Source organism: Heloderma suspectum, chromosome 5 (genome assembly GCF_057233095.1).
Source record: "Heloderma suspectum isolate Gila_16-S chromosome 5, 16-S_ref, whole genome shotgun sequence".
Taxonomy (NCBI): Eukaryota; Metazoa; Chordata; class Lepidosauria; order Squamata; family Helodermatidae; genus Heloderma; species Heloderma suspectum.
Window position 1 is genome coordinate 215,437,206 of NC_139462.1, and position 23,224 is coordinate 215,460,429.

General features: G+C 40.7%; 1 protein-coding gene across 22 annotated transcripts in view; it reads right to left on the bottom strand.

Annotated features, from left to right (window-relative positions):
* ZMYND11 (zinc finger MYND-type containing 11) overlaps positions 1-23,224 on the bottom strand; it is a 120,552-nt gene that overhangs the window by 97,046 nt on the left and 282 nt on the right. For 2 of the 22 annotated variants that reach the window (XM_084859256.1, XM_084859254.1), the window contains exon 1: positions 22,344-22,428. The exons of 19 other annotated variants lie outside the window; for them this stretch is intronic. The gene's annotated coding sequence lies outside the window, so the exon portion shown is untranslated. Of the gene's footprint in view, positions 1-22,343; positions 22,499-23,224 lie in introns of those variants that run through there. One more of the 22 variants, XM_084859261.1, reaches the window with a different exon arrangement.

The following is a 23,224-nucleotide window of genomic DNA, read 5'->3' on the forward strand; positions in this document are numbered from 1 at the left end:
TTGTTTAGGTTTTTTTTTACTAATATCAGGGAAAAAAAAATCACCTCATAACATTTTTACAATGTTAACAGGTTTTCATCAACAGAAATTAGACTGCACTGGATTATACTTATTTAAACCTTAGGAATATATTCACATTGTTAGTATTTAAAACATTAAATTCAGATATTAATTTATTTTTAATTTATGGCTCAATACATAAAGGGGTAATTCATTCGTTAATAGTAATATATGAAACTGAATACTGAATGCACCTTGCTGTACTTAAGTAGTGAAGAGCATTTTAGCAGTAAAGTAATATCTACTACTTAAAGCTGTGAGAAATCATGCAGGGCAAGATAACAAAAAGGACTACGTCCATTTAAAAAATTAAGCCACAAGCAGAAAGTGGCAGCCACGGCTGTTCACCTGCACATGCTGTCATGTGATGCCACAGAATGTTGATGAGAGTTCTGCAGAAAGAAGTACTGCTGGTGCCATAACCACTCCCCAACATGGGAGGAAGGCACTTTAGTGGCTGTAGTCCTAGAGATGTGACTACTACCAATTCCTTGAGATTTGCTTTGGAAGTCCAGCTTTTGGTTTTCTCAGCATTTGAAGTATGCTGGAAAGCGGGTAGGTCACCCAGTCCAGAGCCTTTTTGATGGTGACGCCAAAGCTTTGGAAATTCTCTTGGCGGGAAAGAGGAGGGGAGCACAACCTGCCCCTTATTTCAGAGGGCATTTACAGTCATCTGAGATAGACAAACAGACAGACAGACAGATATTCTACTGCAGGCTTTTGTCACTTTGTTGCTGCTTCTGTTTTGTTGGTGATTTATCAAGAAATAGCAGAATATAAATATTCTGCATAAATAAATAACTAGATCCTCACCTGTGACTGAGTAGCTTATGTCTCTTTGTGAGTAGAATGAAAGACCAAAATCAATATACTTTTTGATTTAGTGTACTGATATTTCCCTTCATGGAATCTTTGGCATGAGCCCCCAAAAATAGCCAGAGGGAACACGATGCTGTAATGTTGCTGAAGCTAAGCAGGATTCACTCTGGTTAATCTTTGGATGGAAGACTGCCTGGGAACCCATGTAAGTTATTGAGTTTCCTGACAGGCTATGTAGAGACCAAGGGATGTATCCAACGTTAGTCTAACTTAAGCCCCGTTCATTTTGATAAGCCTACTCTAAGTAGGACTTATAGCCCCAGTGCTCCTTTTTTCCTACAAGGTGGAAAAGAGGTTTAATTTTTTTTTTTTTAATACTAGTTACATTAGATGTTGCTTTTAAAAAATAAACTTTTAAAGCAAAATCTTACTTAATACAAAGTATACACCTCAGCATTTAAAGTTGAATCAATTCAACTTTAATTAAAGTTAATCTAAATTTCATTTAAAGCTGAATCAATTCCATCCATTTTTAAAATTATTAAATTTATGCATCGCTTCCCACTACAGAAAGCAGTCTCAAAGCGAGTTATGAACACAATACATAAATCCAGGATTAATATAATAGGGGGAGGGGGAATAATATAAATCATAATCAGCATAATAATACAAATAAAAATAATATATAATTATTGTCACATTTGTCACATTCTCCTATTTACTGTGGCAAATTATGAATGGTTGTGACTGCCAGCTAAATAGGATGAAAAAATATTAAGTCTCATTGACTTCAGATGGAGGGAGTTAAGCCTACATAGAAATCAATCGGAGTTATGCATCCTTAACTTCGGTCAGATTGTGCCCTTGCTTTCCATGTCAAGCATAAACACCATTCTGCCCAGTAACTATCATCCCTGCTTCGGCCACAGCTCAAGTGGGTAGCGCACATGCCTTACATGCGTATGGTTCCTGGTTTGATCCCTAACATCTCCAGCTAAAGAGATCTTTGTTGAAGACCCACTGCAAGTCTGAATAGACAATACTAAGCTTGATTGACCAAAGGTCTGACTTCGTATAAGGCAGCTATATTTGTATACAGAGCATGCCAAACCAAAATCCATTAATCTCACAATTGCCTACCTTGTCTCTAAGCAGGGAATTCTTTAGTGAAAAAACTAGGTAGATGAAGGCTTGAACCCTATGTTTTTGCTCCATTAATGGAAGGAGAGTTCCATTCACAATGGTGTCCTCTGTAAGTGCAACTCTCCTTCAGTTCCTAGATCAATAACATAGGATCCAAGCCTATATATCTGATCCTAGATTGAATTCTACTCCTAGATTGCATAAAGACTCTATTTAGTTGCAAACCAATATCTTTTAATGGTTATAAACATTTTATAATTGTTATGACATATTGTTATATCCAATTACTATGCATCCATGACCAGGAAGTATATGAATTACACAATGTCAAAACTGATTTTTGAATCAATCAACTTACAGCACAATCCTATGCACGTCAACTCAGAGGTAAATCCCTGAGTTCAAGAGGATTTACTTCCCAGTAAGTGTGTATAGGAGTGTATACAGGATCCCAGACTTATTTTTGTTTTCTACACAATTTAAATAATGGTTTAACTCACCTTGATTTACACCAATCCATCCTGTTTCCTGGAGAAAGAATGTGATGTACGTAAGAAATACAGATGTGGTTGCCCTTGCTGAGACCCCCTCATAAAAACCCCAAATGAAAAAGACTGTGCAAACTGCAGCTTACTGACAGAGTGTGTATGTAGATACGTGTGCGCATGCGTGTGTATGTGCGTATGTGGTCCAGTGTTCAGTCCCTAACTTCTGCAGTTAAAGGCTTTCAGGCAGCCTTCCCCAAGCCAGCACCCTCCAGATGTGTTGGACTACAATACCCCAAACTCGCCCACATAATGGGGGTCGTAGTCCAACACATCTGGAGGGTGCCAGTTTGAAGAAGGCTGCTCTTAGGTAACAAGACAAGGAAAAATCTCTACCTGAGCTCTAGGGAGGTGGCTGCCAGACAGAATAGGCAATTCTGGGCTAGATGAACAAATGTTCTGATTCAGTATAATGCTTTGTATTTTCATACATGAGGATCTCCAGTTATGAATATATTTTCTAGAATATATCATCTAGAGCCAGACGTTAGAGTATATGACAACATCATTAGTACAAGGTTCTAGGCGTCAAATATGTAGAGGTATTATCTTGCCAGTCTACACATCATTTTAACTTGGCGGCTACTGACTGAAGTCACATTAATGTACCTCCACCTCTAGATTATTACAGCACGTAATTTTACAAAGCACAGTCCAATGAGCTGGGATCTTATGTTCTCAATGTGGTCTAGTTGCAGGTCAGTGTACATTTGTCAGATTTGATGGTTTAGTCCACATTCAGATAGTGGGTCAAAGAATCAATTATGGCACAGTATCAATGAGATTCTAGTCCTAGCTGGGAACCGACATGCAGGACATGAAGGCAATAGCCTTGCCCTGCTGTTGTCCTTCAGCAACAGTGGCATGCTGAACCTGTAGGTTTCACCTAGCTATCATGGCAAATAGCCATCAAGAGACCTCTTCTCCATAAATGTGTCTAATTCCCTTTGAAAGCCATCTAGCCAGTGGCCACCACAGCACCTTGCAGCATGCTCACATATATGCAGGAGCCATGAATAGCTATTTAATTGTTTTCATTTCAATTTTATAGAAGAAAATGGAGGTCAATAACAAGCATTCACCCATAGCCTGGCCTAAATTTTGCTTATCCTGGGAAACTCTTAAGCATGAATCAATAGAAAATGTGTGCACTGAAATGTGTGCCGGTCCAAAAAATGAGACAGAGAAGAATGAGAAACGTTTCTATTTGCTATGTTTAGCAAACTGAGGCATTCATAAAGAATGCTTTGTAATATCATCGCTCATCATTTAATGCAGTTCTTTGGTAATTACCAACAACAAAAACATCTTAGAAGGATAATGGGATGAGCCTATCATTTGCTAATATTTACCTCTCTTCCCCTAAATTTACAACTGCTTATAATGAAGCAAAACATATTTCCAACTAACCATAAATATAATATATAAATGTTCTTGGGATTTGAATTTTTAGTTTTTCCCCACTGAGGAAAATAGCCAAAACCAATACCAACTAATGAAAATCCCTGTTGTTGCTTACCAAGAGGATCTGGGCAGGTGCTACAGCACCTGGGTCTGCATTCATAAAATTTAACTTGACAAAACAGAAAATCACAAAACTTGCCCAAGTCTAACAAGCACCCAATGATGCCTTCCCTAGATATCTGATTCATCAGTGAAGTAATAGGGGCAGAGCACAAAGGGTTTTCTTTTCCTCTTAATTATTTACAGATAAAAAGTTCTTTCTAAGAAGTATTATCATCATGACAAAAGGGATCTCAACTTTGCCACTGGACTTTGTCTAAGCAAACAACCACCTCTTGCCATAGCAAGGAGTGCTTGGGACCCTACTTTCAAGAACTGCCTAAAACGGTCTTCCCCAACCTGGTGCCCTCCAGATGTTTTGTACTACTACTTCCAGCATTCCTGACCATTGGCCATGCTGGCTGGGGTTGATGGGAAATGAAGTCCAAAACATCTGGCGGACGCCAGGTTGGGGAAGGCTGGCCTAAAGCATCTACGCTCTTCATACTGTCATAATATTCAGCACATTCAGATCAACTAACCAAGATGGATTCCGAGTACCTGCATATCAATAAAACTACCAATACCATTCCCTTTGCAATGCAAAAGGCCATAAATTTCTTTTCCAAGTTGTTTACATAATTTTGGTAAGGCTGACATGTTTTCCTATTGTTCTGAAACATAATTATTTAGATTTTTAACCCTTCCTATCTGGAAATCTCGGAGAAGGGAACAACACCTAAAGCCAAAGCAAACATAACCAAATAAAACAGATATTATTGGGCATGCGCTTAAGTCTCCTGCTGAAATAAAAGGGACTTAAATGTGTGGTTTTTGTTTGTTTCCCCCCCAGTTTTTTTAATTTACATACATGGATTTGTATATATCCATAGCAATGAATACATATGAAATACATAGATACGGAAACAACTTTCTAGCAATTATACATAAGCTTCAACAAAAGGGCCAAATGTAACATTAGCTTGATGGTGCTTACTGAACTTTTTGCAGGTTTTGTTATTTTTGTTCTTGTTTTGTTTTAATACACTTGCTTAACATTGCCAGACATTATGCCAGAAAGAAGATTAAAAATTGTTATTTTAAACCAGGCTGTAAATTTTAGGCCACCAAACATTCACACACCCCTTTTAGGCCTCTGGTCAAAATATATTCTTCATGCTACTGTGCTGCAGTGGTAGGATTATTTTGCTATTGTGTAGGTTTGTTTGAAGATGAGTAAAATCCACCAGAAAGGTGATAGAAGGTGATAAGATTGTGGGAGGCCATCTGTGAATAGGAGAAGTGTTCAGGTTTTGTCTTTCCTTTAACCTTCATTACCATTTACATGGCTGCATCACACTGGCTAAACCACAGTTTAGCATGACTAGTACAAGCTGCATTAAGCCTTGGGCTTGTATGCTCCTTCTCTGGGGGAGCTGTGAGGAGATCGAAAGCTTTTACTTCTGGTTTAGATTAACCACAGCTGCTTGATGTAGAGTCATCCAAACCCAACCACAGGAAGTGAGGCTGGCTTGTCTGGAAACCACAGTTAACATTATCCACAGTTTATGGTTCAGACAAGACACTAAAGTGTAGTTAACTGAAATCAGAAGCAAAATCTTTCAAACTTTTCCTGGCAGCCACACTAGAGGAAACAGGGGAGAGCATGCAAGCTCAAGGCTCACTGTGGCTCAGTCTCAATACACTAAACCAATCTTCCCCAACCTGGTACCCTCCAGATGTGTTAGACTACAACTCCCAGTAACCTCCAGCTCACATAGCCAATGGTCAAGGGTAATGGGAGTTGAACTCCAACATCATCTAAAGCGCACTGAAATACCTTCCCCTGCATTACACTGTTAAAAGTCTCAGCTGTCACACCGTTTACCAGATAGAATATGGCTCAATGGGCCAATCTAGAGAGAGGTTTCAATTAGTTATAGACTAATTTTCAAATGTTTCTGTGTATATCCATAGTTCTTAATTTAATTTTAAACCTCCCTTCTCCTGGCTATTTTCTCCCACAACTCACCTTGTTTCTGCTTATTTTCTCTCACATTCCTCATCAGCTTTTCCACCAAAGAGCTCAGGAATAGTTATATACCCTTTTAAAGTATTTCTAAGCTACAATATTCCCCTGAATACACTAAGGTGTGGTTAACTGCTCTGGGTCTCCTCTGTGACACAAAAAAACCCACCTCTCCTTCCACTCCATATGAGCATCTAATTGGAGGCTTACAGAAATGTTTCTGCATACCATTCTTCTGAAAAACTTTTTTAAAAGGTGGCACGGCTTTTAAAAGTTTTGTTTAATTACAACTAGAAACGTAAAACAATTTTTTTAGTCCATTTTCCTTTATACAATATACCTAAAAGATGGTAAAAGGCTTCTTATTTTCTCTCATGTCTGCACAAACCATCCAGTTATTTTTGGCCCAAGCCCCCAGCTCCCAGGCAGAGGATTATAGCTATCTGCTATAACTGCAAATGAAGAGAACTTCCAAGAGGAACTCAATGACATGTTCTCCTTAGTAGCGCTTAAACATCATTCTTGAATTGGTTCTCTCCCAGATTCTTGAAGAATAACAATACAAGGTTAAGATTGTGGTTTTTAATCCACTCAAAAAGGGTTTGGGGCCAGGGCGTTCAAAAGATTGTCTACAGATCTGGGATGGATAACTGTAGTTGACACTTCTTCCCAGACAGAGCTCAAGTTCTCAATGTCAACCCACAGTGAACAGAAGATGCAGCCACAGGAAGCACAAATCACCCCAACATTCCCCAATTTTCAGTTGAAGTCAACTTGCACACCAAGCAGATTATCCTTCCCAAAATAAAATTTCAAAAATAAATAAATATGGAGCCTCCCTTAGAGCAACGATGTATATGAAGAACACAAGTGGCAGATCACAGTTAAAAATATGTCAGAGATTAAATACATAATACATTAAATACATACTCCATTCTGGGATATTTATTTTGCAGCCACATTTTACTAACCCCTCCACAAAAATCTACCGGACTAGACTGCTTGGTGACATGGTTTCTTGAAAGGGCCTTCTGGGCCAGTGTCAGGTAGGCATCGTTGGGCACTTGATGAGGCCCACACACCTTCAGGGGGTCCACTGCCAACCCGCTGAACCTCCTGTCCCTACTGCTCCTTGTCCTTGCAGAATCAAGTAAAGCTTCATTTGATTAACATTAATTTACTGATTAAACAGATTAAAATCTGCAGACCCAACTATTTTGGGTTCACTTCCACAAAGATGTAGTGATGGCCACCAAATTGGATGGCTTTAAAAAGAGACTGGACAAATTCATGGAGCATATGTTTATCAATGGCTACTAGTCCTGATGGCTACATGCTACCTCCAGGATCAGAGGCAGTATGCCTATGTACACCAGTTGCTGGGGAACATGGACGGGAAAGTGCTGTTGCGCTCATGTCCTGCATATGGGTTTCCCATGGGCAGATGTTTTGCCACAGTGTGAACAGAATGCTGGACTAGATGGACCCTTGGTCTGATCCAGCATGTTTCTTATGTATTTCCAAGCTCTATTGCAGCTCCACAATAGTTGATTGGCAGGACATAAAGATCAGACAGAAGAAAGTAGTTCTTCACAGAACCTATAGTTAACTTTTAGGGTTCATGCTAGCAGGCTTCTACTTGTACAATGGGATTTCCATTTCCTCTTCTCCTCCCTACATCCACCTGTGACCCCAATCTGCTCTGGGGGATCCCCCAATATTCCAGAACAGAGGTAACACGTTCGGGCACGTGGGGGTTGCAGAATGGAGCTGGAATCAGTTGGATTTCACCCATGGAATTCGCTGCCACAAGATGAGCGTTGTCTTAGATGGCACAAAAGACTTAAACAAATTCATGGAGTAAAGTATTAACAGCAATCAGCCACAATAACTATATGGAAACTCTGATTACCAGCTGCTAGGGTAAACAACAGGGGGGAGGCTATTGTCCTCATGCCCTGCTTATAGGTATCTTATGCCCTGTTTGAAAGCATCTGGCTGGCCATTATGGAAGAAACAGTACTAGACCCAGAGCTATATTTTTAACTTTTTAATCTGATAATTTTATCTGCTTCTATTTTTTATATATCACTGCAAAGGCTAGTGACCAATGCAAATTAATTAAAGCCTGCAGGCCCAACTATTTTACGTTTCCGAGCTCTATTGCAGCTATCTCCTCAGAGCTATTCTAGACTCCCGATTGACTGCAGAGTCCTGCTGTTCAACATTCTCATTTATTCAGTGTTCCTGAGCTATGTTTCTGACATACAAATTCTTACTATTTGAAATCAATATGTTATTCCTCGTCTCACCTGGTCCTTTCTGTCAGTTCTCTCTCCTGTCTACTATCCCTTCTTAGACATCTTCCTCTAGGCTTCTACATGTCCCCACCTGCTTCTAGACAGTTCCCTCGTATCTAGGTGTCCCAACCCTAATTTCCTAAGCGCCCAGCTGCTGCCTTCTTAAACACCTGCATCCTGAGCTTCCTAGTCCTTGCTTTTTCTACTCCTCTTTCCTCAGGCCCTTCTGTCTGCCCTTGTAGCATCAGAACAGCTCAGCCAATAGCAGTCAGAAAGCCATATCGCTTCCAGTTTCAGTGGACCAGTAGCACACATTAATACAGAAGAGGCAACGGCAGAGTAGATGGGTGAAGCCAGCTGTTGGCAACTACCGGCAAAGGTACTCTACTGCTATTTACATGGAAGAAATGCATCTGTCAGTCCTTCCTTCCAATCTTAAAATATTTGTACAAGCTATTTGGACCCGGAAAATCTTAGTAATTTTAGGCCAGTGGCAAATGTTCCTTTCCTGGGCAAGGTTCTTGAGCGGGTGGTTTCCAACCAGCTCCAGACACTCTTGGATGAGACCGATTATCTAGATCCATTTCAGTTGGGGTTCAGGCCAGGTTTTGGCCTGGAAATAGCCTTGGTCGCCCTGTATGATGACCTATGTTGGGAGAGAGATGGGGGAGTGTGACCTTGTTGACTCTCCTTGATCTCTCAGCAGCTTTCGATAACATCAACCATGGTATCCTTCTGGGATGACTGTCTGAGCTGGGAGTGAGAGGCACTGCATTGCAGTGGTTTCACTCCTACTTGGATGGTCAGTGCCAGAAGGTGGTGCTTGGGGAATATTGCTCAGTCCTGTGGATTCTCCAGTATGGAGTGCCACAGAGGTCAGTTCTACCCCCCATGCTATTTAACATCTACATGAAACCGTTAAGTGTGGTCATCTGGAGTTGTCATCAGTATGCTGATGCAATGCAGCACTATTTCTCCTTTTCACCTTCTTCAGGTGAGGCTGTGAATGTGCTAAATCTGTGCCTGGCTGTGACAATGGACTGGGTGAGGGCTAATAAACTGAAACTCAATCCAGACAAGACTGAGATGCTATTGCTGGGTGGTTCTTCTGACCAGATGGAAGGTGCTCAAACTGTTCTGGATGGGGTTGCACTCCCCCTGAAGGAGCAGGTTCATAGCTTGGGGGTTCTCCTCGAGACATTTTTGTCACTTGAGGCTCAGGTGTTCTCAGTGGCACGGAGTGCCTACTACCAACTTCGGTTGGTGGCCCAGCTACGCCCCTATCTGGACAGGGATAACCTGGCTTCAGTTGTCTATGCTCTGGTAATCTCCAAGTTAGATTACTGCAATGCACTCTATGTGGGGCTACCTTTGAAGTCGATTCAGAAACTGCAGCTCATGCAAAATGCAGCGGCCAGATTGATAACAGGGACCAGAAGGTATGAACATATAAGACCGACTCTGGCCCGCTTGCACTGGCTGCCTGTATGTTTCCGAGCCTGATTCAAGGTGCTGGTTTTAACTTATAAAGCCTTACACGGCTTGGGACTACAATACCTGATGGAGTGCCTCTCCCGACACGAACCTACCTGTATACTACGCTCAACATCTAAGGCCCTCCTCTGGCTGCCTACACCGAGGGAAGCTTGGAAGACGGCGACAAGGGAGAAGGCCTTTTTGGTGGTGGCCCCCAAATTATGGAATGATCTTCTCAACGAGGCCTGCCTGGCGCTGACATTGTTATCTCTTTGGCGCCAGGTTAAGACCTCTCTCTTCTCCCAGGCATTCGGCAATATATAATAAGTGTTTAATTGATCCTGGAATGTCTTATAGTTATGGCTGCTTGTTTTTGAGATTGTTGTTTGAAGTTGTTTTAGATATATGTTTCTTTTGTGTATATTGCCTGTTCATGTGTTTTTTATGTAAATGGTTTTTGATCTCTGTATATTGTATTTTTAATGTTTTTAATCTTTGTATACCACGCAGAGAGCTCCGGCTATTGGGCGGTATAGAAATGTAATAAATAACAACAACAACAACAACTCCTCTCAACAGAGACCACTACGGCTATCACCTGGCCTATTCAGCACTCACTGCAGAATAATATGCCAATTTTCTTAGCTGTCAGTTATATTAATTAAGCGTCTTTTGACTCAAAGACTGATGTGTAAAGGTGAACGTGGTTGACAGAAACAAGAAGGGAATAAAACCTTATGAACTGTCAAAAAGGGAATGATGTCCTTAGAAGACTAACAGCTGCTGGTGTGTCATTCAGTCTCTAAGATATTTGTGCCAAAAGACTTGCCTAACCATGGTACAATTTTATACATCCATCTGGGCATGTTGTTGCTGAGTTCATCCTCATCCTCACTGAAGACATTACACTTAACCATGGTTAATACCAACCACAGATTGTTACCTTAACCCTAGTTAAGATTCCAAACATATAGAAAAGCCATGGTATAGGTCAGGGACGGGCAGAAAGTAGATCAGGATCTACTAGTAAATCTCTGGGCGATTTGCAGTAGATCACGAATGATTTCTGACTCCCAATTATTTAACAATAGCAACAATTCTCCACCCCTTAGCCTTCTGAAACAGCTAAAGCTGGGGGTGGGGGATGACATCACAAATAGATTTTTGTGCAAAAGGCCTATTTCTGGTAATAGGGAAAAAACCCTCCTGTGCTGAGGGGCACTTAGACATGCCCTGATCTTTAATTGTAAATGTATGTATGTCTCTCTTTCTAAACCACAATTCTGCACTTGGTTCCAACTGGTAGACTCTGCGGTTTTAGGAAAAAACAAAGATCTCGCAAGCTTGAAGTCTGCCCACTCCTTGTTTAGGTTGTCAAGTTAAGCCTTGCCCTACCCTAAAGGGAAATAAATAGGGAGGCATTTATAGTCACCAAGCAAGCAGAGGAGCAGCAGAACTGCCTTGTCCATGGTGTACTCAGTAGATGCAATGTTCCAACATGGTTAGCGAAACCATTTCAAACTGTCCTTTCATCCTTCACCATTATTTACTCAGATGCAAAGCTTTAACAAATAAACAAATAAAATTAAAGAAAACAAGTAATAGTGAATCACCATGTCTGCATAGGGCCATATTATGTATTTATTATTACACTGATTTCCTGCCTCTTTTCCTCTTGCAAGGAACCCAAAGCGGTTACCATGGTCCTCCTCCTCTCCATGTAATCCTCACAACAACCCTGTGAAGTATGTTAGGCTGAGAGTCAGTGACTGCCCCGAAGTCACCCGGTGAGCTTCATGGCCAAGTGGGGATTAAACCCAGATCTACCGAGTCCCAGTCCAACACTCAAACCACCACGCCACACTGGCCCTCACTCACTTTGGTACCAGGGTATGGTCTGAAAGCACATGAGGAATGAAGCTATTAATGTCTGGGATTGGTCAATGTTTGGATGAACCCTATGTGCTCTGACAGAAGAAAAGGGGGATATAGATGTAATAAATAAATATTAAATATCTCCTGGAAATGGGAAACAAACCCTGACCTTCATTCATATTCTCCTCCCCCCTTCTCCTGTACCTCCATCAAGTGATTGTGGATTCAGCTGCCTATTACCCAACAGTCACACATTTATGGGTGGTACTCCTTAGCTAAATGATTTCCCAATACTATTTGTCAAATAACTTGTATAGTGTCTTTTCTTAAAAATAAAAAATAAAAGAGTATTACTGCACATTCTAAAGGCAGTGCTTTGAAAAGAAAATTGATTTTTACATCTCAGAGGAATTTGTTCTTCTTAAATTCACATGAAATTATGCACACCATAAGTAGGCAAGAGCAAGGCTGAGCTGGGAGGTAATACTTCCATGGATATATTAAGAAGGAATATGGAACACATGAGATGGCTGCATATTAAAGATTTTTGTTTGGTGGAATATTTATTCAGCGACATTTAATACATTCTGTAGCTTTTAGGGAGTGGAATGCCATGATATGATCTATCCTCCAGTGAAGATTCTTTTTGACATTTAACATAAATGTTTATACTATTACCCTACAACACTATTCCATGTGAATCCACAGAATAGAAATGAAGTTTCCATTCATCCAGAACCTTACAGAAATACATTAACTACAAATGTTACTCCAACTAATCCTCAGAACATAGTACCACAATAAATTCATCTGCCTTAATGGGAATAGAAGTAACCTGGCCTGTAGATGTAATAGAATGAGATGGTAGAGTCTTGACATAGGAGATGGCATTTTGGCATTGAGTAAACATCTTTATATTTTCCTAGGCTTTTAATTTTTACTGATCTATTTTAATCTGGTTTATACCTCATGTCTTTGAACTGTGTTATAGACATGCTACTTTTAGTCTATTCACATGTTGCTGCTTTATTGTATTTTTGACTGGTTTTACTTCAAGCCATCATGATAACTTGAATGAAAGGTGGAAAATAAATTTGAATAATAATGAAAAATTAGTTAAAATCTAAAATTAGCAAAATTATGCTGTTTCAGTGCCATACTGACAGTTTGGAGCAACATGCTTCAAATTGTAGGGATGTACAAAATATTTATTCTTTTAGGGAATTTTACTGGGATGGATGTACATATCACTTCTTGTTAACAGGAAGTCCTAATGTATTGCTTCTTGCAGTAATGTATGAGAGCAAAAGGGTTTAAACAAATAAAACAACAAACATCCATTTGTAAGTCTAAGGAGTAGATATGGCTTCTTGTGTTCCAGAGATGAATTAACACTGGTGCGATATCACTAGTGTTATAGCTACTATCAAAATTGGAAATGTATATGAGATCTCAGGAAGGGAACTTGCTTGACAGGCTGGAACCTAAATCTGTACTCTCTTGGAGATAGAAACTACTTAGGAGCTCTACTTAGGAGCTCTACCACTGCTAATAAGGAAATAATGGCTCCAAAGAGTCTGCTAGGCAGAGATACAACTCCAGTGCATAGGTTGACAGGGTTCTTAACCTGATTTCGCTCAACAGGGAGTGAATATAAGCCCAGTCACCCGATAGTCTAGACACGTAAAAACTTTGAGGCTCATTCCTAATATGAATATGTCTTCAGCTCTGTACTGGGCCAACAAGTAAAATATACTTTTACTTGCTTCTAATGCACGTGCCAAGTAATGCAAAATGTTTTTCCAAGCCTCGCTATCAATTCCATAAATTCTTATTTATTTAAAAAGTTCTACCCCACCTTTCTAGTGCTTTCACACCGCTCAGACCCACTTATAACACTTAAAATACACCATTCCCATAATAAAACAAACCTAACAACTACAGCAGACAAATGCCCCAAATAGGCTTCACAATATAAAATATAATCTGCTCAGGAAGCCAAAAGCTTTCTGGAACAGCAAAGTTTTCATTAATTGGTGGAAAGCAGCGAGGAAGGGGTCTAAACAAGTTGCAGAGGTAAGGCATTCTATAGTCTGTGCAGCCACCAAGAAGGCCCTTCTCTTGTCTCAATTAAGGCAAGTCACAAAAAAGGGCCTCTTCACCAGTTCTTGGGGAGAGGCAGGCTGGTATGGGAGGATATATCATATACCCAAATCATTTAGAGCTTTAAAGCTAACACTTTGAATTGTGTTCAGAAACAAACTGACAAGCAGTGCAGTTGTTGCAGGATGGATGTATCATTGTAAAACAGATCCTATAATAAATATGATTATTAAAGCCAGAATGACCATAACAAAATAGTGGAAGAGTGGGCAACAACTACTGGAGTTTGAATGATTAAGAAAGGGTTATTTTAATTTTATTAAGGTTGACACTATATCAAATTAAGAGAATATCAAATTAAGAAATATTTTCTGTACAGAATTAGATTCCATTTATTACACTTTGGAACAACAGAGGCAGTACAAATCATAATCTTGCCCCTTCCTTTAGATTCAAATATATAGGTCCATGAATGGGAAGACTATATTGTAACTGCGGCTTTTTCCTCTTATTTTGTTTTTATCATTTTGTATGAATTTCTCATAATTTTCAAAAATAATAAAAAAAATTCTATTAACATGTGAAAACATTATCAGTACACTGAAATACAAGCAATTTACACTGGTGGAATTTCACTGAGAGCCAATGGAAAGAAAATAATGTAAGGGCACACAGAGTCAAGTTCATATAATACATTTCTCCATGCAATTCATGAACCTAGAGGACAGCATTGGGACTGTTCACCCGTGTGAACTGACACTGCATGGTTGTGTAAATGTCCTACAAATCTGTAGTTCATTCCTTTTCCAATCTAAAACAAATATACTCTTTGTAAGACTTTGGGAGGGGGCAAGGGAGAGACCTCAAAACATGAGAATGTCTTTCGCTCAACAATCTCTCAGTTTTAATTAGTGTATTTTAGTTGCTACTGCTGTTTTGATGAAACAATGTTTTCCTTTTATACAAATACAATTAATTCTATCTTAATTTGAGATCAGGTTCAAAGCTGAAGTTCTTGATCATATACAGCACGTCCCAGCTCCAGGGATCTTACTATGCACACGTAATGTACTGTTTTTTGCAAATGTATGAACTCTTAGGATTCTGCAGTTGCTTCTCATGCACGTCTCCTTTATAAACAGATATTGAGCAGAATTCACATGTTTATTTTACTTATTACATGTATATCCCACCCAACTTCTACAGAACTCCTGGTGGTGTACATAACATTTCCCTATAGTCTCCCATCCATGACCTAGCTTCAGCACTGGAACATGTACTGCTGAGAACTATTATTTGGTAATATGCAGCTATTCTAATTAGTAACTAACAAAACTGACAGACACTCCAAGCATTTATAAAATTATAGAAACTCTAAGGCAAAAAATGTAACAAGAACAATGGCTAAGGGTTTACGTACAGATTACAGTTGTGATACAAACAATAATGATCACCTCAAAAGCAATGTCATGATTGCTCTTCAGTACTCACATTACATTTGTGGTAGGGTTAAACCTCTTACAAAGAGCAATTTAATAGCAACTTAATTAGAGCGAACCCACTTATTTTGTAACATGCAGCCAATGCAGCAAACAATTTAATTCTAATTTAACAATGGCAAACATAAGTGTAATTTGTGAATAAACCCTAAGAACCCAACAAGTGAATAAACCAACAAGCACCAACAATGATAAGCAATGAAGTGCCTATTTATAAAGCAGCTAAAATTACAATAAAGAAACAGATCAATAAGATGTGGAATTAATTATCTAAAATGTGAAATATTCTGCAGTGTTCTCAATGCACAAACCAGCAGATTCCTCATAAACATTTTCAGGCAAATAAACACTTATTTAGCTCTTGGACTCGCTTTAAATGCAAGCCTATGAAACAGATAACTTTGATTATAAATTTAACTCCTTGTACAAGAGTCAGAAAATGCTTGCATTCTCTTAAACTCATCAGTAACATCATCCAAATGGCTGATCAACTGTTTGAAAAATGTGTGAAACAATGCTAGGGTTGTTGTGATTAATGAAATCTGAATTACAAGTTGACTTTTGTCACCCCCAGTCCTCATTTTTCCCCTTAAAAATAGATAGAACAATGAGCATTCAACAAAAAGACTTCTTAGGAGCAAAAACATCTTTCTTTCTTCCATCTTCTCATTTCCATACCAGTGAGTTAAAAAAAATCCAGTAAGGAATACTATCAGTCCTCCAGAAGTGATTACCCTAGGACGTCAGAATGTCAAACTAAGAACTGCCCTATAACATAGCATATTCAATATCCCATATTCTGGCAGTTTCTGTATCTTTCAAGGCTGTATCTTCAATCAGTGCTTCTTAAGTGATTGTCATTTCCCATTTCTATAAAACAACTGATTTATAGAAATATTTGAATACAGACAATACTGCTCTGCTCATTCAAAACAAGAAAACATTTCCCAAAGCTCTAATGTTTTAAAGGGTGTGCTTTGTTTCACTACCTTGAGTGCGCCAGAAAAATGCAGTGACCTACCATATTGCCGATCTCTCCAAAAGTAACTTACACATAACCCCTACTTCATTTAATTCAAATGTTTACTCATTTTCAACCTTTTGGCCATCGTCCATTTGACAACATTAATCTGGATTAATCTGTTCAAGTGCATTCCTTGAACTAATTTAGTTTGTGCTAACAATTCTTTTTAGAATTCCTATTTATTCTGCTGCTATAAACCTGTCCCAAAATTATCCCATGGCTAGCTCATGCCTAGTTCTTGCTTATGTACCATATATATTACAACTGAGTAAAGATGCACTAGAAAACTGTCTGGATCACAGGCAGAGCTAACAACCCCAAATACTTATATCCTGAGACCAATATGAATGCAACCTCCAGCTTCAGTCAGCTTTGTGCCAGGCTGAAGAGGTGTGTGATAAACAAACTCAAGAAGGAGATTTCTGGAAAGTCTTCTGACAAAATCTTTATGAATAAGTGACTGCTCCTAAGTTTCATTATCAGCATTAGGCAATATAGAAATAAGAGCAATATTCTCCTCATAGCTATAGCTATAACTCTTCAAGGTACTTATTAACTGGAGATGTCATAGATTGAACCTGGAACCTTCTGCATGCATAATATCCTTTCTGTCCACTGGACCATAGATTTATTCTCCCCAATTCTACATCTCTACTGGCTTTATGATATCTCACCAACTTCTCAGACTAAACCAGTCAGAGGTCCTATCTTTCCAACCAAATGCTCCTCAGCCCACATTTCCACTTTACTGTGAAAAAATACTGTTGATTCGCCTTCACTTTATTCCTGTTTATAGAACCCTAGCCTACCAGTCAGGGACTTCTATACAACACTTAGCATAATTTAAGTCCTAAAAGTGTTACATAAAAAAATAGGTTGTTGTGGGCTGCTATGGGGCAGTCAATACAGCACTGGTTTTGAATCCCACTTCACATTCCTGCTCAGCCATGAAAATCAGTTGGTGGTCTTGGCTGCCATCAGCCTTACCTACCTCCAAAGGTTACTATGATGATGAGAAAAGGATAGTAAAGGATGCTGTAGAGTGAAGAGTATAATATAAAATTTGCAGCCCAGTGTTCTATCAGTTTAGTCTCAATCAGGGGAAATAAGCCTGGTGCTACTTGAGAGTTTTTCAAATCAGAGTGAGTTCAAAATGCCCTAAAATCACAGCTGTCATATTTTGTACCACTTATGTTACATTCCTCATAGAGGTGAGGGGGTGATCTGTTTTTGAAGAGTGGAGTGCAGCAACCAGAAAGATCAGATCCTGTAGGTGTTTGATTATTACTGTTTATAAGTACATAATTTGAAAGGAAAATAAGAAAGAAAATCTCCAAGATTCCCAACCTAAAATGCATCCCTAATTACAAGTTGAATCCTCAATAAAATTGATGACAGTATTTATACCTTATTAGGATTCACATGCCCAAGTTAGGTCTTTGTTGGTTTTTAGACTTGCTGGGCTACAGAATACCATTTTGATTAGAGCAATACAAACAACATAAAGGCTAAAAATTAAGGGTTGTAAACACAGATTAAGTACCCAGCGGCGACTGGTGCCCATTGAAGGTGGTGGGATGGAGTGCAGGGCAGCTAATGGTAGGCAGAGACTTCGGGTCACAGTAGACGGAGCTGCAAACTGAGGCATGCAGATCTACAAGATAGACATAGACTCATAGGGTTGGAAGGGGCCTACAAGACCATCGAGTCCAACCCCCTGCTCAATGCAGGAAGCCTGATTCCCAGGCGGTCTCCCATTCAAGTCATGAGTTCAAAGCAGACAGTTGTAGAGGTGATTGTTTCTGATCCATACTCCAACACAAAAGCAGTCCTTTTGTGTCAAAGGACACAAAAGCAGTCCTTTGAATTCACATTTGTCTGCTCCACATTGCACAAAAAGGGGAAAGGAGGCATGCAAGTTAATTACAAAATCAGAAGTGCAAAACAAAGGAGTTGGAGGGCGGAGATGTCTCTGACCCATACAGCAACACAAAGCATTAAAAGGAGCCAATTTCTCTGCTCTACAGCAGGAACCCATTACACAGACAGGGCAAACTGAGGCACATTAACTTAGGGAGCAATCCTATGGCCGCTAGATAGTGGCTACACAGCCAAAGGATATCTAGTTTTCTGGGAACGACCTCGGAGCTCGTGCTCCAAGGTTGGTTCCCAGAGAACCGACCTCCCCCCACTTCTGCGCTGCCTCGGAGACAGCACGGAACAGCCCCATGCTCCACGCTCACAAGAGGAGCATGGAGTGGCTGAAAAGGGGCATTCCGGGGTGTAGAGGGCAGAAATGCCTATCCAACAGCAGCCTCCTCCACCGCTCAGCCCTCCTGGGGCTAGACAGCCAGAAAATGCAGGGCAGGAGAAGCGCGGAGGGAATGATCCCCTCCATGCTTCTCCTGCCCTGCACTGGATAGGTGGTCGCCTCTGAGTTCGGAGGCGGATGCCTATCTGAATAGGACTGCGCTCTTAAAGATCCTCATGAGTGCACAGACCACACAGCAACACACACAAGCAGTCCTTTGAACTCTGCTTTTTTCCTCTACTCTAGGAGGAACCACTGCACAGAGGAGGCAAACTGAGGGGGGAAAGGGGGGGGGAATAAAGAAAAAACTGAAGAAAAATCACACACACAGACTTAGTGAGGACACATTCCCAACTATTGCTCTCACTCACCCAGGCTACTAGTTTTAATTTTTTTAAATTAATTCTAAAAAATACTGCAGGTCTCTGGGGACCCCTTGCAAAGCAATATACCTGTGCTGGGTGCTCTTTCCCTACAGTCTCTGGTTTTCAGACTCACAGTCCAAGATACAAGCACAAAGTCAAACTCTCTTTTGCTTACTGCTCACTCACGCTAAGTTGTTCTCCACTGCTCAGTGAGTAAGGAAAATGAGATGATCAAGACTAAGTGTCATTGTCTATATCGAGTTGCTCCCTCCCATGTTCTGGCCTGAGCTTGCTGAGGAAAGGTGCTCTGTGCCGTTACAGGAGTCCCCATTGCCTATGGGCATCTTACATGGATGCCCTAGTCGCAAATGAAGAACTGGATCTTTCACAGGTCACTGGATCATGACAATATTTGGGAGTCTGGCAGAACAGTCCTCTTGGATGCAGGTGCCAAATGAATTGCCAATGACTGCATTATTAGGACTGGGGGAACATTCTGAGCATGTGCAAACAAGATGCGCAATGTGCATGTGAAATTGCCAGCAGCAGCCAGCCCAGTCAGAAACAAGTCAACAGAAGAGAAGAGGAGACTCCAAAGGTCAGATTGTGAAATGAATGGCAGTACATGCACCTGACCTAGGAAAAAAAAACAGAGGGGGGGGGAAGTGTCTCTTTCACTGAAGGCAGGGGGCCAGACAGGCAGGTGTGCATTGCCCTGCTCACACATAGTAATGGCTGTCCCAAAAGGTCTCCCTTAAAATTATATACACCTTTTCAATCATGCTTATGGGTGAGCTGCAGATTCTATATTAGTGACTGCAAGGAAGCAGGGTGTATTAGTTATTCTGGATTAAGAAATGCAGATTACAAAGATATCATCCTGTGCTGGAGGTGGCATGACTGTAGGTGTCTGGCACATATGACTCTTATGTTCCCACTTCACGGTCACAAAATATAATGAAACTCCATGGTGTGGATACAGATTTAGGCACATGCAACTGGCCTAAATAAAATTTTAGATAAAATTGGGCTTCCCTGCCCCCCTCTTCCCCACAGCAGCCACTCCAACCCTCCGAAAATACCATACAGAAGGTCAGGGGACCCTGCTGAATAACGTAGGCTGTGGTCTAGAGTGAAGCCCAAAAACTGAGCAGAGGCAACTTTAATGAGCAGAGCTCTGCTCCACTAGCCCAGTTGCACACACCTAGATCAGGATCGAACCCATCGTCTTAGAACTCCATAGTTTTGAAGTTTTGAGAAGGCATTCCAAAAGAACCCACCCTATTTCTTTGCTTCAAATTGTACTCATTTATTTAAATTTTTTAGGGTAGAGGGTAGAACCTTAATGGTAGAACCCTCTCAATGCATTCCACCCTATTCATGATTTGTTTGTTAAAAGAAAGAAATGTGATGCCATGTGGATATAGATGTTGGAATTTGAGCAACTAGGTGAAAACAAAAATAATTAGGCTTTCATTTAACAGAAGCAATATCTTGATCTAGATTATTGTGGCACCAGAAACTGCTCATTGATTTATTGTTGTGAAAAAGCAATTAGAATGGATCGATGGGATCTATATTTGAGGTATTTAGATTTTTAAAAAAATCATAAAGATGCATATCCCCAAAGTTTTATTTCATTATATGATTCATGATAGACAGAATTATAAGGTTTTTGTTTATGTTTACAGAGAGTGGGTTTTAACAATTTGCATTTCATCAGAGGAATATAGAACTCAGATTAAAAGTGCATTTCAAGCTGATAAGATTTGTTTCAGTATTACTTTTACATTTCTACTCAACGTATATTATGGAGATGTTATGGTAGGAAATGCCTCCTCAGAGGACACATAATTAGGTGAGAGTAGGGCTGGAGAAAATAACCTGTTTGGAGAAAAAATTGTGAGGCCCACACAAATGTGACAGAGAACACAAAATACCAGAGTTCATAAGGGCAACATTTTGCTGCAACCCTGTTAAAGATAAGTGGGTCTAGCTCTGGTCAGTGCCTGGCTAGGACACCACCTAGAAACTATGTATGCTTCCTTTGGTCCATGAAGGGAAGATAAGTACATACACCATCTCATTAAACAAGAATGGAAACCCTTAACCATTATCCACTTTAGGGAACTACTCTGAGAGCACGACACCAACCACGTACCAACACAAACTGTTCATCTGTTAAGAGGGAGCTCGTGGTACAACCTAATCCTTGCAACAACCCACAGAAGAACAACCTGTGCAGCTTTCACATGCATTCTTACATACTGTGCAATGGCGGTTTTGTTAGACACCTTTAGTATGCCAAAGGAGGGTGGGATATAAATCTAACAAAGAAACAAATCCCACTGAGTCTGATTAGGTTTACTCACTGAATACTGTACATAACAGGCCTGCATCCTTAAGGAAAGAAAGCCTATGCTACATTAATTAATATAGAATAACAGCGCTTTAACAACTCAAGCAGATTAAAATCAATCCTTCATCCATTAAACTGGATGTGGGCCATGTTAATTTGTACACCGTGTTAATTAATATAGAATAACAACCAGTTAAGCGACTCGAATAATTCAGAATCTCTCCATCCATTAAACTGGACTGAAAGGGGGGAGGGTAGTCATTTGGCCTTCAACCATTCTTCAACCACCTTATAGTGAGGGCACTAGCAGCTTAAAGAGTGTTAAGAGGTTAATTAATGAAGATTAAGTCCTTCTGATTTCCTCAACCCCCTAAAAAGAAAAAATCTTCTGGGGAAAGAAATCACACAATAACAACCCTCTCCCCCTTAATCTTTCGATTTCTCTCCCTTTGGCAAACATCCTAACATCTTCCCACATCCTAGAGGGCAACGCAAGGGACCGCTCCACCCCCGACCCAATAACACCTGTCCTTTAAGGGGAGAGGGTTAACCAAATTATCCTCATGCACTGCCTGCCCTCAGGGGAAAGGGGGCTGTTTTTAACCTGTCCCCTCCCAATAACAGAGTATAACCTTCCCTCCCTTTTCTTTTTTTGAAGGGTAAAACCTCCGCTATTATTCTTAACGAGGACCACACAGAGAATAAACCCACCTCCTCCCCTCATATACCGAGTCTCCTTTCGGGGGAGTGGGCGTGGGCACACTTTTCACCCTTCCCCATGTTTTAGGGCAGGAGGCCGTAGAACAACCCGTCTCCTCCCAGTCTGCGTTTCCTATGGGGAGCGTTTCCTTATTCCTCAGCGTGTCATCCCCCCCCCCCCGCCTTGCAGCGCCCACGCCCCACAAAGTCCCTGCCATTTATTCGGTTCAAACCTGTTTCCAAAGCAGCTACCGTGGAACGAATACGCGAGAGGGGCAAGCAAACAGGCGTCTTCGAGCTGGGAGGCCCATCTGCGGGAGGCGGAAAGGGTGCAACCGGCCGGGCTGGGACCTGCCCGGACTCTCCAGTCACTCGAATCCCCGGCTCCACAATTCTAGGCAGGCCGCAACGGGAAAGTAGTTTCTCGCCGCCGCCGCCGCCGCCTTGTCTAAAACACACACCCTGTCCCTCTCCCATTCCCAGACCCGCTGTTCTATCCATGCTAGCCCCTCACCTTCCCCTCAGGTAACAGCTACAACTTCAACGCGAGCGAGGAAGACACGTCCTCTTTCCGTTTTAGAATCGCAGCAGGGGGATTTGTTACCACTAGTCAAGATTAATAACAAATTCATTCCCGACCCGTATTCTAATTTGCACTCTTTGAATTCCACGGTGGCCAGAAAACGATTCTCTTATACTATCGGGGAAGGAGGAGAGGGGGGGGGGAGGGATCCCCAGCGCTCCAATCCACTCGGCACAGTCGATGGTTATTATTACAAATTCTTATTAGCACGACTGTCTTGACCCCTTTCTTATTCTTGCAGCCCTCCCTATAGCCGAGATTTGCACGCACGTCTGTATCGATACAGATACCGATATCTATCCAGACGCAACCTTTCCCCCAAAGCCTTCTGCTCTTGTGGCTCAATGTGTACATGATTTTGTAGGTTTCTTTTCTTTCTTTCTTTTTTTTTTTTTAAGGCGCCATGTTTATAATCCTCCATCATATTTTTTTTTTTTTTTTTTTTAAAGAAGAAATCCCACATTTCGAGCATGGAACCGCCGTCTCTCCCTCGCCCCCAACCCCACAAAAAGCCAGGGAGAAACACACACC